The following is a 17,527-nucleotide window of genomic DNA, read 5'->3' as shown; positions in this document are numbered from 1 at the left end:
AAAAACCAAACCTTCAAAGAAAATGCTCAGAAAAGTTCTCCATTCTTGAAATGTTAAACAGGCGTGTATCATCTGTTCTTGCTCTATAGTGCTTGTACAAAGTAATAATGTGAAGTGCCACTGAACCTGCATACTTGCATATATATTCTGACAATGTTTGGTTCTATATACAGCTATATATCAGCTTTTGCATTCCTGAACATCAAATCAGTTTTTTCCCATATACCAATGAATATTTACAGAAATATGGCTCATGTGTTCAAATTCAATGTGTTTGTAGGATAAGGAAAGTCTTATTTCCCCTCATTGAATTGGAGGAAAATGGAGAAAAGGAAAGTAGACATTTTCTCTCTTTTTTCAGTTTTTAAATAAGCCTATTCTTTTGTAAAGTTCATTATTAGACAGAACGATCCTGTATAAGATTGACATTTTTTCTTATGTGGGTTGATATTGTCAAAGGTTGTAAAGTCATGTTTGTTCTTCAGCCAAACCTTAAAAATAATAACTATATCCCTTTGAATGTAAATAAACACAAAATAATTTTTATGAAACGTTTTCATGTTAATATATTGCATAAAATGAAAGTGCCAACGATGGTAAGAACAGAAAAGGTTCAGCCCTTGTCGAGTTTTTCATTTGGATAATTTACAATCCACAAAGGCCTGCAATTTAATTAAATAAATGAATAGTGTGCGCATGGTGCTTGCTTCAAATTGTACTTGCGCTGCTCAGTCAGGTATGTTTTGTGTTAATACACTTTAATCCAAATTTTGGTAAAAAGGAATCGCTTACTATTTTGTTCATTGCAGTTCAAATCACAATTGCAATATTTATAAAAAATAATCGCAATATGACTTTTTTGTCCAAATCATGCAGCCCTACTTTTAATGCACTTTAACTTGTTCCAGCATTCCCCAATGCATTCAGCTCTATGGAGCGAAGCATCAAACAATGCCCTTTCCCCTGTGCCATGTTGTGCGCAAGTCAAGCATTGTAATGAGAGTTCAAACAATTCCAACTCTGACCCTGTTTGCCACTGACCTTTTGGAAAGCAGCTAGAGATCGTCGTACAATTCACATGACGTATCATTACATCATGGGGCTGGTGTAAAAATCAAAACAATTTGACACAAAGACTGATCTTGAGCGTACCTAGATGCATTGAGTTGCACAACATAATGTTTAATGCAAATCAGGACATTCATCTTGGAGAATTATATACCAATTAAACAGGAAAACAGTAAAATCACCTCTTTGCAATGCTTTACTTGTGCAAGTTAAAATGGCACATGACCCATGTGTTAAGAGGTGCTTTGAAGTCATGCGGAAAGGACTTTAAACACCCTCATGCATTGTAATATACACTTGCCTCTGGGGTTAATAATGGAGGTTTAGAACACACGTATATCTCGGAGTGGGTTTGCCTCTTGCATTAACCTGGATTATCATTAATCTGCCTTTAAATAAGCAGCCCTCAGGGACCCAACATTTGGCACTTACAGAAAGCAACAGAGAAAGACAGCAGGGAGAAAAACCTCCATGAATATTTACATCAGATAATTCTTCGTCTCTCTGGCTCTCCTCCCGTTGCACTAGTTGCCCTCTTGAGTGTCTGCGTCTGGTCTTCAGTTGAATCCAACCAGCCTGTTATTAGATGGGGCCTGTCGCAGCATGAGTCTGGATTAGTCTCCCGCCCAGTCAGACGAGATCGCTCCAGCAGGCCGTATGCCCTGAGCCTCTGCGTTGAGCTCACATCTTTACAAGTTGCCGATTATAGGCCGTAATGGGCCTCACTAGCAACACAGCCTCAGGGTGAGAAAGAATGATCTGTAATTGGAATTAGATGGACTCGGGCAATGGTAGGGTTGTTAAATTGGCATTTAGAGACAGACCTTCACCTTAGCTAATGAGGTGCTTGGAATGGTGCTTATTGTCCAGTGGAGGGTTTATTGGGTCAAATTTCAGTCAGACAGGTATTCTTCAGAGGCTCAAAGCCAAGCACACTTTTATCTGGGTCTCAGGGTATTGCACTCTGCCTTCACTTTGTTTATATGGTGAGACAGATATTAACTCCTGCCCTCAGCTCCCAAAACGATATCTGAGGTTTGACTTGGAGGTGGAATTTAGGTGACTTCCAGTAATATAACCTCAGAAAGCCATTTGTTGGATCATATTGTGGTTGCTGAGCCTTGCTGTTAGTGGTGTGTGTGCACACGTGTGAGGAGCAGCATAGCTCTTTCATTGGTGGCTTATTGCTGTCTGTGTGTTTGGCTCCAGGCACAGTGATGTGGAAGGACACATTTCTCAGCTCTCCTGTCCCACAGCCTCTGGACAGCCTGCTTGGATGGCCTTGTCAATGTCATCGACAGATGTGCCTGGAAACTTCCAACCTTATTTATCCCTGTTTCCCTCTTCTCATCTCGCTCAATTGCCCTCTATTTCCTGCTGTTTTTTTTTTTAATCTCTCTGATCTGTGATCTATCTCCTCTTTCCTCTGAATGACCTCTCTTCTGGTATGATTTGTGTGAGATCACGTCAAATTTGAGTGTGTACAATGAGCCGGAACCAGAGGGTGGAAATGTAAGCACTGCAGCCTGCAGGTATGAGTACATGTTGACATATACCTTGTTTAGATGTTTAGTCAGTGTAAAATGTGTTCACCTTTACTCTTGTGTGTGTGTATGTGCATTTATTGTCAAAATGTCTTTATGGATTAGCACCATCATTCTAACCATAGTCCAACCTTGACCAGGGTGAAACAAATTGCATGTGCTCTTTACATTTAGGGATTTTTTTTATGCGTTAACATATAGCCAGCCATTCATAGGTTTAAGACAAACATCGATCACAGTTATATGAAAGTTTCAGCCTTAGTTATTTACTCACCCCATAACCAAACTGAGTGTGATGAGGAGGATGTGGCCGGGCTGTGGTGGAGCAAGGCTGGCACTGAATTAGCTGATCAGCAGGAGAGCGAGATAAAGGCCAGCCGGAGACACCGGTTTGGGAGAGAGAGAGATTGGTTTAAACTTTGTCTTAAACGAAAAGTTATACAACGCAAGGTACGCGTAATATGACTAGCATGGAACTTAGTATACCCGTTCATCCACTTCATTGTTTGTGCAGATGTAAGATGTAATATTACTAGTGCTGTCAACATTAACATGTTAATGCAATTAATTCAAGTTTAATGCTTTCATTTTGTACAAAACAAGACATGTGATAGGCTGAAAATACTTGATTTCTATGTAAGGCACATTTTAATTACCACTGAAGAAGTTCATAGTGATGCTTGATACGGGCATTGATGCTCTGACGCGAATCATGAGTGCCGCTTCACAATTGCTGTAGGAAAGTGGATTCTCACAGTCTACAGGCAGATTTAATATTGTGGAGAATGAAAGTTAATGCCCATTGCAATGAATACTAAACCTATGGGGACTAAAGCCATCTTTACTAGGGATGTACCGATACCACTTTTTCGCTTCCGATACCGGAAATCTCAGTATCGGCCGATATGATAACAGTGTTGTTTTTTCTTTGCATAATCAGTTTATAATATCTTTACATTGTTGTGTGGAAATAATTGGGAGTGCTCTTTAATATGTAAAGAAATACAAACCTCCAACTACACATTATTTCAACATAAATGTATAGCTTATTAAGAAACACTTTATTATTAACTAGTATACTGGATAATGTAGCAGCAAAATGAACAGTGATTCCAGTCTTCAATAGAACAGAAACAAGTGTTTTTTTTTGTTTTGTTTTTTTTTCCCAAAACTTTTTGGGAAATTTAAAGGACTCAGATCTCTGTTTTGTTCAATTTCATTCACACAGTTATTTTATGGAATCCATTCAACTTAAATATTGTTATAAATTGTAATCAAATACTATTAATAATATTAAATTGTTATTAATATTATCATTATTATTGACTTAATTTTAAATACAACAGTATTATATTTAAGTCGTGCACTTTTTAAACCCTCACGCTTTTATTTTGACATTCTAAACTCTCCAGGAAGTCCTGTATGTGCCTGTTTGTATGCAAGTTCACAGTAGTTTAATTAGCTTATTATTCAAATTCTGGAATAATTCACTTTTGTGATTCACAGAGCTATCACACGTCTTCAAGAGGCTTTGAATAAAATGCACGAGTCATATGAAATGCTTTAATGGTGTTTTAATAGATCTTTTGTGTCATCAGCTTGACAGTAACGAACATGACTAACACACAGTATTGGATTTGGATCGTACCGATACCCGACCCATCTGAAAGCTTCAGTATCGGAGCCGATACCGATCAAGGTATCGAATCGGTGCATCCCTAATTTTTACACAGTAAATGTGGCACAGAACAGAAGCTGCATCTGAAATGGCACTTAGATGTATTATCATAGAGCAGGAATATGCATTTACACAGAAGTTGCAGATTTATAATTTTGTTACATGAAAATCTTAAATGTAAAATTATGAGATATATAGAGAATATAGAAATATGAAATAAATGAAAATATGAATGAATACTCAACCTACAGGGGCTAATTCTTTCAATAACTCAAGCTCCCAGACTTTAGACTTTGGGAAATGTTTACATTTAGATGAATTGGTGCTATTTTAGTGCATTCCTATCTTTATTCTGTGGAATATTTTGTTTAAAAATATGAATTAAACATTATATTGTTACTTATTGTTTTTATTGTATTTCCTGAGATGGAAATAAATGTGCTATGACCATAAAAGGAGGATATATGGTGTCAAATTTCATCATTTTCGAAATATTTGATTAACTACAAGGGTGATTCCGTGAAATCGGTGCCTTTTGCGTCCCTAACTAATTATCAGTTCTAAAGTTGCTTTAACAACAAATAAATTTGTAATTTAAAAAACTTAATGTTACTATAGATCATATGCATAAATATAAGACCAAGTAAAAGCCAATAAAATATAATTTTAAATAATTAAAATCACATATTACATGCTATGGGTAAGGATTTTAGCCTGTCCTCGCTATGGTTGTTCTTTTTCAACAGGACTTTTAATTTGTACAATGTTGGTAAAATTATAAAATTTTCACAGTTTTATATTGTCTTAAGTGTAATCTCATTGTTAAGCAATGGTTTTGACATAAATAGATATATTTTCTTAGAAATATAAGTCATTTTATCATTGTCCCCTAATTTCATATCAGTCCTGTTACTATCACCAAAAACCCCCTATAAAGAAATATGCGATTAATCGCAATTAAAAAAATTTATCAATTGGCAGCCCTAAATATTACATATATGTTGTGAATATAGTGATTAATCTCATGTATAAATAGGATGCGTTTGAGTAAGGTAATTAACCCGTTTTAAAGTGATTAATTTTAATTCACACAGATCAAGTGGGGAAATCACCAATGTATTGGATTATGAATCCATATCTAATATCTTCTATGTTGTTTCTTCTGTTTATATCTTGCTTTGTTAATATCTTGAAGTAATTAATTTTTCTCATAATATCTTCTTCAACAGTATGCTTTAATAAAATAGTTTTATTATCATCATGCATCAATTCGTCTTATATTTGTCATCATTGTCTTAATCAAAAAACCTTTCACCAATGTCCATCTTTGTCTGTGCATTCTTTAAGTAGATTAACTGCCTATTTCTCAACATTCTAAATCCAACTGCCAACTTAAGAATAGTTAAAATGTTAGTGTATTTTAGTTTTTTGTTGGGGCAATGTGAAATATCCTTTAGAGAGCATATATATGTGTGTGGGTTTGTGGAGCTATGTGTTTGCTTATCTTCAGTGCTGGTAGAATAGAGCACTCTAAGCCATTGTGTTGAAGCTGCCATAACACATGCCCTAGGGCTGGATGATATTAAAATTTTGATATACAATTATATCATCAACCCCCATGCAAAGGGTCGGTGAATTCTTTTGCTTTATTGATTTTGCTTTAAAAATTTCATTCATTTATTGAAATACGAAAAACATAAAAAGACATTTCTAAATTCAAATAGCATTTGAAACTAAACGGAAAGTAAAACAATAAAATAAGGAAGTGATAAAAATTATTTAACCACCTCCCCAAATCCAAACATTACTCTCTCCAACGAACCCATTTGCCATCATCCAAGTATCTGTCAAAAACAACTGGTAGAAAATTACTAATAGCCTACTGATTAAGAACTAAAGACAATCATAAATGTAAAGACAAAAATAATCATAATAAATAAGCCTAATAATGCTGCCAAATGTGTGTTCTTACAGAATGTGTTTGTATAGGCGGATCTTTTGTGACGTCATTGTTTATGTTTGTCGCGTTGCATCATGGGAATCGTGTGGCAGGAAACACAGCTAGATACCTGTAATTTGATTGTTTTGCACGTTTGGAGGAAGATTTAGAGAAGAGGATGGTTCACTCTTGCTGTGTGGTCAATTGTACGGCTCGTTGGGGGCCTGATAAAAAGTTTTTCCGAATTCCCTCCGAAAAGGATCGCGAAAAACGAAAGAAATGGTCGTGTGCAATTACATTCTGTAGCTGTGCTTTGATACCTGCAAGCCTCACTAGTACATGCAGCATTTGTAAGTCCTATCCTGACAGCTGCTTCTACTTTAAACATTAAAGCTGCTACATGACTGCATGTTTCTCCAAGACTGGATTTGAAAGAAGGAGAAATGTGTAAGCTGTGATATACAATTTTTCACCATAGTACAGACGCCATTGAAAGTCTCACACTGAACACAATTGAATTGGTACAACAGTCACTACATTTTCAATAAATAAATAAGAACACTGATCAATGAAGACTTACCCGGCTTTGCAGTCGCAGTGAGCAGTGATTATTTCGCCGTTGCTTTGGCGATCACCCACGGAGATCGCGAATCACGCTGTGACTCTGCTTGGCCAGATCTAACCTCTGCTTTTAGCACGATCACTGCTTTCTGTTTGGCAGAAAAGATCGGCCCAACTTTTCGAGAAACAAAATAATCATAGGCCTCCAGACTTTTGAAAGCCTTTAATCTTTCATGAGTTAAGGGTCCAGGGTTTTCTATTAAATAAGAATAAATGTCTCCCCAGCAGATTGGTGGCCAAGACACGGGCGAGTCGGACCAACGTTTTTTGTCATCCCAGATCTCATATGGGCTTTGAATAACTTCGATTTTGTCACCAATACAAATTTTGAGCTTCTCTCCAAACCTCCTCCGGTCTTCAGATTTTAAAGTGCTTATATATTGTGGATTTCGCCCGCTAACTCTCTTGAAAGTGCTCGTCGCGTCTTTACAGCCTGCCATACCGTTTGTTTTTTTGCCACACAACCACTCGCGCATGCGTACAAAGATGTCAACAAAGATCCTCCTATTGCGTTTTGATTTATTCACTTTCATCTTTGTTTCTTTAATACAAATATATATATTACTGAACCTGCAGAGTTGTGTTCACAATGCATGCAAAGCGTGTGGAAATAAAGCAAACTAAACTCACAGAACCTCCCGAGATGATTGGAGATAATTTAATAGACAACAGTATTCTTGTAAACAGTTTTCAAATGAATGAAACAGAGAAGAAAAGACTAATAACTCTTAAAAATGTTATAAAGTGTGTTTCTTTAAGCGTGTGTCTTTGTGACTCACAGCATTTCTTGTCATTTGTCACTCTGAGACGTTTTACAGGTCACCCGCCTGTTGCAGGTAGATGTGTAAAATTACCTGCACATGAAAAACATTTGGACGAGGAGCTTGCAAACTGGATTCGGCTTTGTCGCATTTTGCTGGAGGCAGGTGCTAGATCCACACCCTTGTCACCATTTATTATATTTGGCGACTTCCCAGATCCATGGTTTTGCCATTTCTCAATATTGTCAATCTTGTCCATTCACATTCGGCATCGGGACCTTCGTAAGACATCATCGATATCCGATTCGTCCTATCACCCAGCCCTAATGCGCCCATCTGCACTCTCTTCCATTGTTCTTCCCCTCCCTTCCTCTCCTCATTCCCACTCAGCCTAAGAGCACCATTATCACCGGTTCTTTAACTGACCCTTTTGTTTACACCCTTCTGCAGATTAAAGCAAAGTCACAGACAATATGCAAGTGCTCCCCACTCTAAAAATACCAGACAGATGATGGGGAGCTCAGCACTGAAATAAAGCCATTAAGTCACTGTGAATTACACAGGGATGTGCTGGTGGATATTGGTGCTGAATATCACTGCTATGTTCAGCGGGAGAGCATTGATTTCAGAGGGTCTGTAGCAGGGGTAGTTGAGTTAATGGAATGTTCTGGAATAAAAGGCCAGGTCAAAGGATGTGGTCAAAGTTGATGGGCAGTCATTCATTGTCATTGCTTTTGTTGAAACATTTCTGTCTTTGTCTGATTTAGGTGTTTGGAAGATTATATCTGTCGTAGAGTTTGATGTCTTTTTGAGGATATAGTCGTCCTTCATTTTTAATGATTATTAATGTGATGGTGTAAATTGACGTCTCTGTAAATGATTGCATGATCTCTCCATAGAGAGAGACCACAGTGTCAATGAGTTTGTTGGTGGCCCAGTTTTGTGGCCACTATTCGTCTCATAACGTACGATTATGAGAGCGATATTAAAGATATGTTCTTAGTGTCTTTGATTAGAACCTCAGTAGCAGAGATTATAGAGTTTGAAGTTTCAGATTGTCGAATTCAATGATTCGTTTGTCATCCCTCAAAACTGGAGTTCCAGTGTGGCATTTGATCTGCTTAAAAATGTTTTTGTGACAAAAGACATGCGGTTAAATGATGCTGTTTATTACTATGTATTATCAAATTGGAATATATTAATACAAACCAATATTATTCTTTCTTGGGTTCATTTAGTTTTAGTTCTTAAACACATTTTTTCACAGCAAATTTATAAATAGCAAGTGAGAAATTGAATGCAGTCAAAAGGCTGAAAAATACACAACACTTCTCCTTTGTTTTATTCTTTCTCCCCACCTCCCCACCTTTACCAGGGTCAAGCAGTTTTATTGACCCATGGTTGTGCTGCAGTGCCCTTGAGCAAGATATTTATGAAGCTCTCTAGTTGTATAAACAGACCTTAAAGCAAAAATGAAAATACTGTCATTAACACTCATGTCATTTAAAACTCATTCACAAAAGGACAGATTTTTCCATATTAAATCTCATTCACACTTGTGCACGTTCAAACCTGGTGCTTTGCTATCTGTCCCAAGGTGCAACGCATGTTAAAGCACTAAGTTTGAATATATGCAAGCATGAATGAGGTTTGAGAGTTATGGCAGATTAGCTACTACCACTACTTTTATGGTCATTTTTTGGAGATTTTATAGTCATATGGGTTTGGAACAACACAAGGAAGAGAAATAATGACAGATATAATGACATTCCTTCAATTCATAACTACCCTAGACATAAGAAGCATAGACAATGGTCAGCTACTGCTCATCTCTGCACTTCAGCACTTTTTTGTTTGACATTCTTTATTCATTCATTTCCTTGGAACTCCAGTTTGTAATTTTGTGAGGCTCATTTTCAAGCATATTATTATTTAGGGAATTTGCTACTACACAAATCATTTTACCTTAATTCTCCAAGGCCTGTTTGTAAATCTCATCTAAATACTCTGGTAAGCACCAAAACTTTCTACCCCTGAGTGGAGGGGGAAAAATAATCAAAACAAGCAAATCCTGGTATCTCTCCAGTCGAAAGCTCAAAACAACTTGTTTTTTTTGGGGGGCTTGATACTTTTAGAATTTATTGAGACCTATAAAATCTGTTTGCAGATTTAGATTCCTGGCAGTTGAAAAATGGACAGCTTTGGCAGAGATGGTTTTCTTTCTGGCACCAACTAAAAAACAGCTCCCTGTCTCCAACCAGAAAACGAAGACTTGTAACATTTGCAGTGAACATGCTGTGATCATCCTGAGGGATTAAATGTTCATTTTTAGAGCAGCGAGCCTTCTGTGACTTATCAAATAAGCTCTGAAACCAAAACGACGTAACCAGTTTATGAGACATAAGATCCAGCAGAAGAGTATGTGCAGGACCACACTGAATCTGTGCCCACAGACTCCGCACATTTCCGCAGAATGCAACTGGCCATTATTCACGGAGTTGTAGAAGTCATCTGCTCTTGGCATGACAGCTAAGTTAACAATGCTCTCATTTACTTAAAAAAAATAAAAATAATAAATAGTATAGTATTTTCAGCCACATTTAATGTTGCACATTTGCCCGTTGTTAAGTACATGCAACATAAATTCAGCTGAAATGCAAACAATGGCCTCATATTATGTCTGGGCCTAGGTATGTGTGATTTTTGTACAAATCACATCCACAACAAATTTGACCTACTTGACATAAAGTCTCAGAAGCAGACATATGAAAAAGCTGTGTCCATTGCTGAAGATTGATGCTGAAGTATTTCTCAGGATAAGATTATAAAAAAACAGGATCGCCTCTTTGCTTTATCTTCTGTGTATTTTCTTTTGTTGCAAAGAAGATTAAATGCCTTTTAGAGAGGATGAGTGTTTCTTCAGGGATGTGATAGGCCTCTGTTGGCCATATCTTACTTGTGGTGATGGCTTTCTATCAGCCTTTTTATTATAGTATTAAAACAGATTCTTTCTTTCACATTCAGATATTCACACTGATGAATTTGAAGTGTTTTCCTGGCTGGTCTTTATTTTTGATTAGATTTATCTGGAATTCATTTTCTCTCTTCCTTGCTCTGTCATTCTACATCTCTTTATCTCTTTAATTTGGCTTGTAGTTTCAGGTATAATTAAGTCATTCCCTGTCATCAGTTTGGCAGCTGTCTTATGCTGCACCTACCCCCCGCTGCTTTGTGCTTTTCTCACCTGTGTGGTCCGCAAATTGGTAGCAGTGCTCGTCATATAAAATGGCACTGAGATTGCAGCACCTTAAAAGGGTATTTCACTTATTGCTTCTCTCCTCCCTCTACTCATCTTTTTTTGTGAAATATGCCCATGATTCTGAGTATTGACAGCCCAGCACTCCACAATCTCCATTGTGATCATTTTCTAATCTTCTTCCCTGTCATTGCACATGGAGCTGTCACATTTAACGGGTCTCTCGTCTGCCGGAGGGATGAGTCACAACTATTCATATGGCATTGCCAGTCACATCCTGGCCAGCCATACGCTCACCACTGCTAACTGTGAAATGAGAGTTCAGTATTGACTGATATTGTTTTTTTGATGGCTAATAAAAAAACCTTTTTATTATTATTATTTATTACGATTATATTACGTTTTTCAATAACCAATATGCAGAACAGATTGTTTTCTTAAGTTATGCGAACAACTTGCACATTAAGTTATTTTACTCTAGAAGACCATTGTTTGATGGATACTATTTTTTAGAGACAGACCAAACATTGTTCGACCTAACATTGAAGAATCTATAATCCTTCAAGTAGAAACGTATGAAAATTTGTATGTGTGTGTATATAATATACGGTCAAACACATTATCAGTCTGTTTCGATTTTGTTTGCTTTTGCACATGCAAATTGACAGTCAGTGGAAAACTGAATTAATAAAGGGGTAGATGAAGTTTGTCTGGTTCCTGCCTGCTGATACAGAGTTGTTGGAAGGTGATATAAGTGATTTTCACTGTCTCCAGTGCTGTTAAACAGTCAGCCAATCTGCACAATGTGCACAAAGAGAGGACTCACTGGAGAGGTGAGTTATGGCGAAGGAAGTATAGATGGATGGATCGGAGAGTCAAATTGTGCACTAAATGGCTATGAGCATAATGGAAGTGTGCTAATTATTTCATACTTCACAGTATTCACTGTGTACTGCCTACTTTAAAAAAAAGAAAAAAAAAAAGTAGTGTGTGAAACCAAATTCAATATGCAGTGATAAAAATGTCAAAGACTAGGTTAGTATGCTATATAGTTGGCACATGACCTCATTTTATTTTAACTAATTATTCAGCGAATGGCGTATTATTTCAGAAATAAAAATCTTAATTTATTTACATTTGTAATCCAATTTGGTTAAAAACATTTCTTGAATTTATAGTAGTCTATTCAAATATTGCGTCAAAAAGGAGATTGCACCTGATATTACTTCCGTTTCATTCATCACACTAGAAATGGAAGGTCAAGGTGACCTTGCCACATTATTATGCGCTGCACATTATTGTGGGCACTGTGCTCTGCTGTAATGCTGCACATTTTGGCAAACGTCGTAGGTAGTAAGTAATCTGGGGTATTCTGTGCATACAGAAGATTTGCATACTGTGCACAGTATACTTACTTCTAAAAACTGCAGAAATAATGAGAGAAGTATGGCAGTAAGCTATTCTAAATAAATCTATTGCATTAAGCAGGAGCAAGCAAAGAATAATGGACAAAACAGTTCAGTCCAGGGGGTGGAGGATGAGGGGAGGGTAGAGTTGGAAGATTGTTGGTACTGGGAATCTTCCAGCAGTGATAGCCATGCTTTGTTTAGTTTCTCTATCAATATTGAATTAGTCAGTGGAGAGTTGCTCTCGCTGGGACTTTGGCACTGTGCAGAGATTGTTTTGTGTGCATGTGTGGAGAAGCAGAATACAGTGCTGTTTAATTTCAAATGCCAATTTTAAATATTCATTTATTTAATTTTTAGTTTAACTTATGTCTTCTTCTGATTTGACCAATGACGTTTCCCATGTTAAACATCAAAATGCTGTTTTCAATGAATGTGAATATCGTGGAAAAGTTTTTTCCCTTAATTTAATTCAAAAAGTGGAACTTTCATGTATTCTAGATTCATTACACATCAAGTGAAATATTTTTTTTTTTTTTTTATCTTAATAATTATGGCTTACAGCTCATGGAAATCAAAAATCCAGTATCTCAAAATATTAGAGAAAAGAATTTATAATACAGAAATGTCGACCTTCTGAAAAGTATGTTAATTTATGCACTCAATACTTGGTTGAGGCTCCTTTTCTACAAATATCTGCAAATAATTATTGATCAATGGTCCAAAATTCTCATTTCATATGAAAGTACATTTTGCATTTCATTTGGAAACCAAGGTCCCAGAGTCTGGAGGAAGAGTGGAGAGGCACAGAATCCAAGTTGCTTGAAGTCCAGTGTGAAGTTTCCACAGTCAGTGCCCATCATGTTGGTCCACTGTTTTCTCAAGTGGAGAGTCAATGCAGGGTCTACCAGGAGATTTTAGAGCACCTCATGCTTCCATCTGCTGACAAGCTTTATGGAGATGCTGATTTCCTTTTCCAGCAGGACTTGGTACTTGCCCACAGTGCCAAAACTACTAGTAACTGGTTTGCTGACCATGGTATTACTGTGCTTGATTGGCCAGCCAACTCACCTGACCTGAACCCCATAGAGAATCTATGGGGCATTGTCAAGAGGAAAATGAGAGACACCAGACCCAACAATACAGACAAGCTGAAGGCCACTATCAGAGCAACCTGGGCTTCCATAACACCTCAGCAATGCCACAGGCTGATCGACTCCATGCCACTGTGCATTGATGCAGTAATTCGTGCAAAAGGAGCCCAGACCAAGTATTGAGTGCATAAATTAGCATACTTTTCAGAAGGTCGACATTTGTGTATTATAAATTATAATATATAAATAAATGAATTAAAAAAGAAAATAATTTTCAAATAAAAGTACACCACATTTTGAATTAAATTACAGAAAAAAGGGAACTTTTCCACGGTATTCAATTTTTTTTAGATGCACCTGTATGTTCATCCATGTCCATGTGCAGGTGTGTGTTGACATCCTGGTTATCTAAGTTTCCTCTGAGTCCTCTAAGGAATCTTCTGCATCTCTCTGAGTTCCATTAAACATTAAACTCTCAATCTGCGTCAACAAGAACAAAGAAGCCTTCCTGTATGCTTCCTCTGTTGTCTTTTATGCCTGTCCTCTTTTTTTTCTCCCTCCCTCTATGCATCTCTCCCTTTCTTTTTCAAAGTATCGTTTTCTCTCCACATGTTCCTGTTTTCTCTCCCGGCCTCCTGTTGTGCATTACCAGCTACAGAATAAAGCTACAGCACAAATAGACTCCCATAACTCCAGATGCATGCTGGTTACAAAGATGATCACCATTGAAATCTCCTTGTTCTGTACTGTACATAGGGATGTTCAAAATCAACTAATCGGTCTTAAGGGAGCACTATATAATTATGCTTGTTTTGGGTTCACCTGATATAAGAAGCAATCTTGCATTCAAAAGAATGGAACAGAACACCGGGGACTCGATTTTAACAACAGTTTGTTTATGAATTAATGAACGTTGCATTTTATATAGAGCTTTTCTAGTTCTTCCATCCAGATATTGACCAGGCTGAACCCTGCTTCGTTTCAGTGGGCAACCAGGGTGATATGGGTGCTGGTATAACTTGACATGCCATCTTAAAATTCAATGCTTATTACTTTCTTTTAGAGAATAGATCTTGAAAAAAAGTATATTTTGTCTTTACTCGCAAGAAGTATAACCAAGTGAAAAAATACATGTCTATACAAAATACACTTTATTTAAGATAATTCATCTTAAAGCAATTCTAAATATCTTTTATGTTGCTTCTTAAGGAAATTTTTAAGAATTTTTAGACAATTTTAAATGGAAAACATGACAAAAACTCTTGATAAGGATTTTGCAGTGAATTCCTTGACTGAATTAAAAGTATTTTTTTCCTGGAATTCAGTGAATGTTATTTAGAGGTATTTTTAAAAGATAATGTTGTCCTCTTTATTGTTAGTGAGCATGTTTAATACAACCTTTTAAGTCAGGCACAAGCTGAATAATCGGTTAAGAGCTAATGATTAACCATTGCAATAATTGCAGAATAGTCAAATAATTGTTCTAATAATTGTTAGATTAGTCAATTATATAAATAATCATTAGTTGTTGCCCTAATGACTAGTCAACCGTCGTTGCCCATCCCAAACAGTCTCTGCATAGGGTATGCTATATTTCCTCTTGTGTTTTGTATGCATATTTTGGAGGAACCTACTTGGGTGATTCTCACAAAATCTGTCATGAAAATGTCTTGATAATATTTAACCACATATCAGTAAAAGAATATTAGCAATTATATTTTAACATTTAGGACTATTCAAATTTTTGCATTGACACAATATTTTCAGGACACTTATATACCTTTTATAGCCCAATTCTCATTACTGTAACACATTTTATTATGTACTAGAGATATATATATATATATATATATATATATATATATATATATATATATATATATATATATATATATATATATATATATATTTTTTTTTTTTTTTTAAATAATTTTTAAAGTCACTGAAATGGAAAGACAGAACTATGATGTTTAAATACATTACAGTTTAAATAACAAATTTTTTTGTAACAAGAATATCATAATAAACACTTTTTTCAGATTCCGGTCTTGAAAATAATGTAAAAATTGTTATGGCCCAAAAATAGCCTTTATTTTCTATATGCAAAATAAACAATTGTTACTTTTTGACTTTGGAGTAAAATAGGATCAGGACATTTTCTGGACTATGTGGCTCAGCAGAATCACACTTTGTTTTGTGTGTCCTAATAGCACATTACCCCTTTGCATTCACAAATGTCCAGTGATCAAATCTTCCAGTACATCAAGTTGCTTTACCATTTACTCTTGCTTTAACCTCATTTTAATACCCTTCCTGGATCTCTCTCCTACTGGATCAGTAAACATGAACATTGTTTGACAGAAGTGCCAAAGTCTGTCTATAATTGGTCAAGGGGTGGGTTCTTATCTCTGCGTGGTTTGTCGATACCTTTGCATCAGTAGTCACAGATACACAAAGCTTCTCTGGTCTTCAGATCATTGTCTAGGAGACAAGAGTGCTCTGTCTGAGACAAACACCCTGCAAATGAGAGAACGCAAATATTGACTGCACCATCTCGCAACTGCGCAAGGGGTCATCTATCAAAGCCTCACCACATGTCCTCTCTGTCCTCATTACAGGTGACTGAACACACGCTGGGATTCACACACTTCTTCACAGGACAGTCAGCTAACAGACTGATTCATCAAGCTCTAAGTTTAGCTGCAGCTGCGATAAGACGTAAGTGTTGTTTTCATGGTTTGGATGTTTTGAACTGAAATAATCCTTACAGGTGCACTCAGTAAATGTTTTGGTTATGACATATTGGACACCTGACACCATTGTAAAAATGCACTCTTCAGAGTAAGTGAATTCAGTCATTTATGAGTGAAAGATTTGAATAACAGTGCAGTTACTGAGATAAAGCAAGTGGTATTCGAAGACGTTTAATTGCAGGTAGTGACTATAATGTGCATGGTGGGTAACTGTAAGACGTCTTTGATTCGGAATGACACAAGAAATGCTGTTAGACACACAGACGTGCTTGAAGAAACACACTGTTATATTTTAAGATGCACATGTCTGACGTGCTGTTTGTTCGAAGGCATGCAGTCTTGTGGAACACATGTATGTGAAGTGTTTTCACTTTTTCTTTTTTCAGTGTTCTAAAATTGTTTTGCAAGAATAATATCGTCTATAAGAATGCTGTAAATGATGTCAGACATCTCAGCTCAAGAGGTTCTTTGAGTTCAGTTCGCTTTATTTCCACAGAGCAGTTCATTGTGAGCACAACTCTGCAGGATCACTTTATATATAGCCTATAAATCTGTGATTAAATAATAAAATAATACAAAAACATGTTCACCTCAAACCATGATTTATATTTCAGTGATAATTATATTTACATTTATAATAACATAAAATGTTTATGTTCATACAAATATTTACACATGTTAAGTTTGCTGAAAATAAAAGCAGTTGAAAGTGAGAGGATGTTTCTTTATTTGAGTTTATGTGCCAAATTGTGGTTTGTTTTTGCTTTGTCCCATGTTAAATACTTTTCTGAATTAGATGCTAATTCCGTTATGGCAGTTTTTTATTTAATGCAAAAGCAGCTGTAATGAACAAACATTTATTGTTAATTTGAATTGAATGTGTTATTATAATATTGCATTATTATAATTTAGTCCATAATGTTACAGCCAAAAATTTAATTTTGTCAAATTTTTCCGGACAACTTTAGCATTCCCGGACACGTTGTCTGGCATCAAAATTTCTTAGCAGAAACTCTTGATATACACTGGTCAGCCACAACATTAAAACTATTGACAGGTGAAGTGCATAACATTTATCTCATTACAATTACATCTGTCAAGGGGTGGGATATATATTAGGCATCAAATGAAAGTCAGTTCTTGAATTTTCAAGCGTAAGGATCCGAGCGACTTTGACAAGTGCCAAATTGTGATGGCTTGATAACTGGGTCAGGACATCTCCAAAACAGCAGGTCTTGTGGGGTGTTCCCAGTATGCAGTGGTTAGGACCTAGCAAAAGTGGTACAAGGAAGGACATACCGGAGAACCAGTGACGGGTACATGGGCGCCCAAGGCTCATTGATGCATATGGGGAGCAAAGGCTAGCCCATCTGTTCCAATCCCACAGAAGAGCTACTGAAGCACAAA

General features: G+C 36.4%; 1 protein-coding gene across 5 annotated transcripts in view; it reads left to right on the top strand.

The window, feature by feature from the left end:
- The window catches only part of LOC127660379 (bifunctional heparan sulfate N-deacetylase/N-sulfotransferase 2-like), a 180,831-nt gene that overhangs the window by 103,978 nt on the left and 59,326 nt on the right, over nucleotides 1-17,527 (top strand). For all 5 annotated transcript variants that reach the window (XM_052150530.1, XM_052150526.1, XM_052150529.1 and 2 more), the window contains one exon: nucleotides 15,986-16,085. The gene's annotated coding sequence lies outside the window, so the exon portion shown is untranslated. The remainder of the gene's footprint in view (nucleotides 1-15,985; nucleotides 16,086-17,527) is intronic.

The sequence above is a fragment of the Xyrauchen texanus genome, chromosome 20 (genome assembly GCF_025860055.1).
Source record: "Xyrauchen texanus isolate HMW12.3.18 chromosome 20, RBS_HiC_50CHRs, whole genome shotgun sequence".
NCBI classification, from domain to species: Eukaryota; Metazoa; Chordata; class Actinopteri; order Cypriniformes; family Catostomidae; genus Xyrauchen; species Xyrauchen texanus.
This window is presented reverse-complemented; position numbering and strand designations above follow the sequence as displayed.